The sequence below is a fragment of the Oryctolagus cuniculus genome, chromosome 4, assembly GCF_964237555.1.
Source record: "Oryctolagus cuniculus chromosome 4, mOryCun1.1, whole genome shotgun sequence".
NCBI lineage: Eukaryota > Metazoa > Chordata > Mammalia > Lagomorpha > Leporidae > Oryctolagus > Oryctolagus cuniculus.
In genome coordinates, this window is record NC_091435.1 from 123056470 (window position 1) to 123062503 (window position 6034).

General features: G+C 47.1%; 1 long non-coding RNA gene across 3 annotated transcripts in view; it reads left to right on the forward strand.

The window, feature by feature from the left end:
* Positions 1–6034, forward strand: part of LOC127482882 (uncharacterized) — a 36119-nt gene that overhangs the window by 24804 nt on the left and 5281 nt on the right. For 2 of the 3 annotated variants that reach the window (XR_007908772.2, XR_011388087.1), the window contains exon 5: positions 2553–2670. This is a non-coding gene — a long non-coding RNA (uncharacterized lncRNA). Of the gene's footprint in view, positions 1–2552; positions 2671–6034 lie in introns of those variants that run through there. The other variant, XR_011388086.1, reaches the window with a different exon arrangement.

The window sequence follows — 6034 nt, forward strand, 5'->3', positions numbered from 1 at the left end:
AAGCCTGCCTGCCCTAGCAGTTCCCTTCCTGGGGGAAAAATCTGACAGGGAAGGCATGAGGACAAGGACCACAGTGGCAAGGCGAGGGGCTTGACTCTGGCTGGGCAATCAGAGAGGGAAGTGTGGGAGCTTTGAATGGCAATGGCTTGCCAGTTGCCTATACCCACCTGCCAGGTTCCCAAAGGGAGTGCCTGGGCCTGGGTGAGGTCAGAGGGTGCTAAGACCTTAGTTCTTGTAGGGCATTTGTCTATTCTGGGCTTTATGCTTATACTCTGAAGCACGCTTGCATGTGGTCCCATGGAAGGCAAAGGCAAAGAACCACAGGAGACAGCCAGGGAAGACACAGTGCCTTTGGGTATGGACAAGGACGTCCCTGGCAACAGAGCATCTCTGTTGATAGAATTAGCACCGTCTTATGAAAGGCCTAGGAGGGAAAGGAGAAGAAATAGCACACGATCCACAAGTTCCTTGAGGGCTGGTAAACCTCTTTGGGAGGGCTACCCTAAAAAGAATGCACAGCTTGCTAGGGTTAGAGCTCTGTTTAATATCAAAGGAAACCTTTCTCATCTTAAAAAAAAATGTATAAAGAGAGCCTGCAATCCCCAGTGCCTCAGATTTATGTTTTCCAAATGTGGACATCTATTTCTCCATGTGCTCGATATCTTTTTAATGGACTACAAATATTTGAAATGTGTAAACACCGTGGGACGATGAGCATTCTCAGCGTGGTGGGATGGAGCTGGATTAGGAGAAGTAGGGTGTTATTATAGGGGTGAGGCCCGAGACAAAACCTCCCAGCGGACCAAGTTGCTGGACCGCAGCCTGCTCTCAGAGCAGACAAAGTGGAAAGTGGAAACACTTTTGCATTTGGACTATCAAGTCACCAGGACGATAGCAGGCAGCGTCTTTCTCAGAGTTGCACCGTTTTTGGACTCCATCCTTTATCTGGGGAGAGACGGACTGTGCTGTCCTTTGGTATTGAACTACCTTGCAGGGGAAGTGGGGTCAAGAGTGTCTTGGACATGCTCCCGCAGTGAGCCTGACGCACTCCTCCCTGCTTCTATTCCGAGGCTCCCCTGAGGGAAATTAACAGGTCCGAAGTCAAACACTGATATGATCGGAAAGGATTGTTCATTCTAAATACAGGGATGTGTTTCTAGTCACAGCCGCCACTGGAGGCTTCTCTGGGCTTCCGCTTGATGGACACCTTTGGTCAAACACAACCTTCATCTGCCCTTTAACCTGGTGCACCATGGAAGAAGATATAGTGCGTGGCGTTTTGGTGAGATGCAATGAGATATTAGTATAGGTAAATCGCCTGCACATAGATAGCCCTCGATAAAGGTCAACTCCCTTCCTTATAGTGTTACTTCACAAAAAATGGTTCCTGCATATTGATCTTTTTGTGCATGTGTACATATTAGAGAGTTTAGAACTGGGATGTGAGCCCGTAGGTCTCAGCTGTGGATGCTTTGTTTATAGTCATCAAGTCCTGTTGGTGAGGCTGGGTGGCACAGCGGCGGACACGCAGCTCCTGGAGCTGGACTGCCTGGATTTGAATCCAGGCTTCTCCCCTTTTTAACTGCATCATCCTTCTAAGATTCTTCTCTGTACCTTGGTTTACTGATGACAAAGAGGGAAGGATGGTACTAATCGTATCTGCCTCCGAGGGTGGTTCTGAGGATTATGTGAATTAATCCGTATAAAGCTTGTGGGTCAGTGCTTGGCATCACGCAATGTATCACAGTAACCGTTGCTACTCTTTCTTAGTACATGTTGGCTGTTTTGAACAGAGTTCCACAAGTGTGAGCTATTGCTATTAGTATCACATATTCTATAAAATATGAATAAAGATCTCCGCTCCATCAACCTAAATTCCAACTTCTTGAGAATAAGTCCAGACTACCAACTGCAGATTCTTCAGACCCAACCCGGGAATTATGAACAGTGGGTCAGGAAGCAGCAGAAGACTGCCAAACGTGGCGGTTCTGGCTTGACTAAGGCTCATGTGCGTCTCTTAAACACCATGAGGCACATTTGCAAACTGTTGGGCCACAGACCCAACTGTGCCCACAGACACATTCTATTTGGCCAGCCCAGAAATTGAAAATAATAAATTGTCCGTGTTTAAAATCTGGGCTGTTTTACACAAAACTCTGGACTTCCTGTACCCCAACCGATTGCAGGATCTACAGTTGCTGGTGTGCTGTCCTATTTGGCACAATCCGTGTTAACTGTGTAGAACTGCTCTTCCAGTATGCTCATTCTCTTTTCATTTTTCCACAGTCCTTACCACTCTGTATTAATCACATCTGGCCCACTTCACTCGTTAATGTTATTGCTTCATCTCCATAGACCTGGGAATTTGCAACTCCTACTGTAAGCTGATGTAAGAGAAGTGTTTAGGGGATGTAGGGCAGGTGGGACACATATGTGGAAAGAGACGCTCTTCATGGGGTCTTGGTTCATGGCATGTCCCTCAGCCTACAGGAATCTTCTGTCACATAGGCTATCATCAGGATCTCTAAGCTCAGCCAATTTCTATTTTTCAGGTATGTCCCTTTGATGTCTGACCCTGGCAGTTGCTACCTGAAAATATTCACTGCGGATTGGAAACCATCAAGAAGCGACAACCAAACAGTGGCCCACAGTAGCATATCATTTCCAAAGTTGCACAAAGTATTCCCAATGCTTAGGGCTTTGTATAATACTTCTAGCAACAACAACTTTCTTGAATACCAGAGAACAGAGCAATGGCATTTAAAATCTAACTGTGGGGCCTCTTTCATAGCTAGGCATTTAGAGTTTGGTACAAAGATCCTCTTTCTGGGATTAGGAGCAGGAGGGCTGAAGGAGCAATGTGACCGATCTTTGATATAGCCAGGAGGATGGGAAATTTCCGATGTAGTTGCCGAGTCCCACGAAACCATCCTATGGGTCCTGGCAGCTCCTCCTGGAACAAGTCATAGAAGAAAAGAGCACTTCTCTTCTTCAAGCTACAGTTCTCTGACGGGTGCCCCGTCACTGGTGTTCCGCACAGGCCCAACGGCTGTGCCAGGTGTGCCCAGCGGGGAGAAATCAGTGGTGGTCAATCAGCATCTGAAGGAAAGCCTTTCTCTTTCACTGGCCCACGTGGCGGAGGATTCGGGAACTCGGTGTTTCCTGGAGGCTGTCTGGACCAAGTGGAAGATGACTGTCAGAGGGTGCAGCTCAGCAGTGTGCCAGTCCGTGTGAGTGGCAAGGTGTGCTTCCTTATCAGCAGGGCTCTATGCTAATGTAACTGTCACATGAAATACTTGCTGCGGTGGCTCACTTAATGACTGTCATAAAAGTGTGGCAATATCTGGCATTTTAAGTGTGTGTGGTGTCTAATGTAAGGCTTGCTATTGTAAATAGGCCACACATTTAGAACTAATTACATGCAAGCTATGATAGCAGGTTTATTTTTTACAGCTATCTGAGCTGTGATCAGCACTTGTAATCACAAAGCAAAGGAGAAATAAACAGTGACAGCAACACCTTCATGTTGAAAGCAAAGTCTTGTCCTGGCGTGTTATGAAGTACTAAGTATTTTTCAATAGAAAGTGAAAATGATTAGTCAGAAGCAGATATAATTACGAAAGAGCCTGGATCGGGCTTTTATACTGTGTTTACATCCACACGCATTGTTTTTTCTTTAAAGCTTTATCTCAGTCAGTAAGTACCCCAGATGCTATAATTTTGAAGTAATACATATATTTTTCACTTCCTTTGAGGATCAAGGCAGAGGAAGTTGCTGTCTTTTTGAGCCTTGGTGATGCGTTGTTCTTTGCCTGTGATTTTTTTTTTGGTTGAAGCAGAGTTAGAAATTGGTTATTACATTAAAGGAGACTTTAGTCTTACTAGCTCAGTAAGGTCTCTTACGTGTCCTGCAATCCTGAGACTTTTCCAAAGCCATTCCCCATGCTAGAAATAAGAAATCAGAGATTTCTGGAAATGGTTATAGACCCAGGTAGTCAGTGGTCTCCCTTAAGGCCAGGGATGGGGTTGGAGGCAAGAGGGAAAAACAAATCCCCGCCACACGCACACAAAATGTTACAGGTATATGCTTGTATCCCCCTGGGCAGGGGTTCTGGAACTTTCTTCAGAACCTGAGAAGGAATATGAAGCATTAGAAGTTTGGAGCTGATTTAGGCATGGGAAGCCATGAACAAGTGGAGACCATCCGGTGTCTGCCGTCTCGAGGATGTCAAACCAAAGCAGCTTGGAGCAGCGGAGCAGGAATCTGAGACAACTGCTCTCATCTTTAGGAGGCTCCTGACTTTAGGGGTCCTTCTGAGGACCTGGGAGGAGCTGCAGTTCCCGTTGTCTCAAGCCCGGTGCTCATATCCAGCAGCGCATCCCCCTCTCTTTGGTCCAGGGTCCAGCCTGGGAGACCGGAGCCTCCGTGGCTGTGTGGAGGATCACTCTCCAGCCCAGTGGCAGTCACAGAGCTGCTGTGTGGGGTCACGCCTTGGGCTCAGGCAGTTGGGGACCACATCCAAAGGTTAAGGTGTGCAAGGCAGGTGCAGGAGACAAGCCTGGGGCTCTGAGACAGGCTGGTGGGAAAGGCCCCTGCAACTGGCGGAGGGTGGACCAGGGCTTGATCCCTTGGCCTGCTTGTGTATCCTCGAATCCACGTTCTTTCCTTCTCGCAGGTCTTCTCCCCTTTCCGCTTGCTCCTGCTGTGGAGGCTGCCCAGCTAAATACAGGTGCTCAACACCCAGGACCTCCCTAATGCACTTGTCTGCCCGCCTTTATCTGTTTCTTTCTTATACAGGTCTGTTCTCTGTCTGTCTCTCCTTTCCCTCTAGTCCCTATTTTTACTCTAATATTAATATTGGAAGCTGGATCTCTCCTTATTTATTTTTAATCTTTGAAATCTTCCTATCTTTTTCTTACCAAATGCAGTGCGTTCTCTTGTTCTGGCAAATTCCCTCTCTCTCGCTCTCGCTGTCACTCTTGCTCTTGCTCTCTTGTACCCCTCCATTCTGTCCCTGCTTCCTTCCTTCTTCCCTTCCTTCCTCTTTCTTATGCTTTCATTCCTGAGAGGGAGCAGGTGGAATGGGTAACCTTAGGGTCTTTGCTCTTTAAAAATGATCTAAGAATTCTGAGCACAAAGGGTCCTTCTTTAGCATAATTTCTGAAATATCCTTGGGTGGGGCAGGGGTGATGAGAAGGGAATGGCCAATGGAAAACCCACCTGGAGAGAGAGGACTCTCCCTCACCACCCCAAAACCTTCTTGCAAAACAGAGTGCAGACACCCCTGTGCACCCAGCTGGGTCTTCAGCCAAAGGTCCAGCTCAGGGAGGCTCTGGGTGTCGCATGAGTTCTCTGAGACCCTCCATGTGACCCAGCAGTGGATCTCATTGCTTGAGTGACTTCATGCGTGCTGCACGGTGTATTTCTCTGACACTGTTTTTGAGGTTGAACTTTTTTTTAAATCTGCACTGCTACTGAAAGATCAGCGGTGTCTTTCTAGCTCAATGGAGTCCCTAATTAGACTTTCAGTTAAATTCAGGTCCATCTCCCCTGCTGACCTCCCTGTCTTAGCCTTCATTCCTCAAAGGGATCTCACGGTTTCCTGTGTGCTGTGCTGCTGGTCTTCTCTCTGTCCGGCTTGTCTGCTGAACGCCTCTCCCTCTCAGGGCCATCTCCTCTTCAATCCTCCACCAAGACAAAGGACTTTCTTCCCTCAGGTTCTGGGTTTTCACAGCCTCTGACCTGTGTTTCCGGTCTGCCTTGACTTTGACCTTCAGCCAGTGCATTCCTCAGGAGAGCAATCTGTGGGCAGGGACAAGGTCTTCTTGATCTTCCCTGTGTTATATCTTAGGACTATACTTTAGTAAGTGGTTGCTGAACTGGCTTACAGAGTGATCAAAAAGAGACATCAATAATTTTCTGATTATTTTTCATGCTTAAAAAATACTTCTTTGATAACTGTAGTCATGGTCACAATAATGATTTGTCTGTTTCACAAGGAGCATTATGGGTTTGGGCTTCCCACTAACCCTG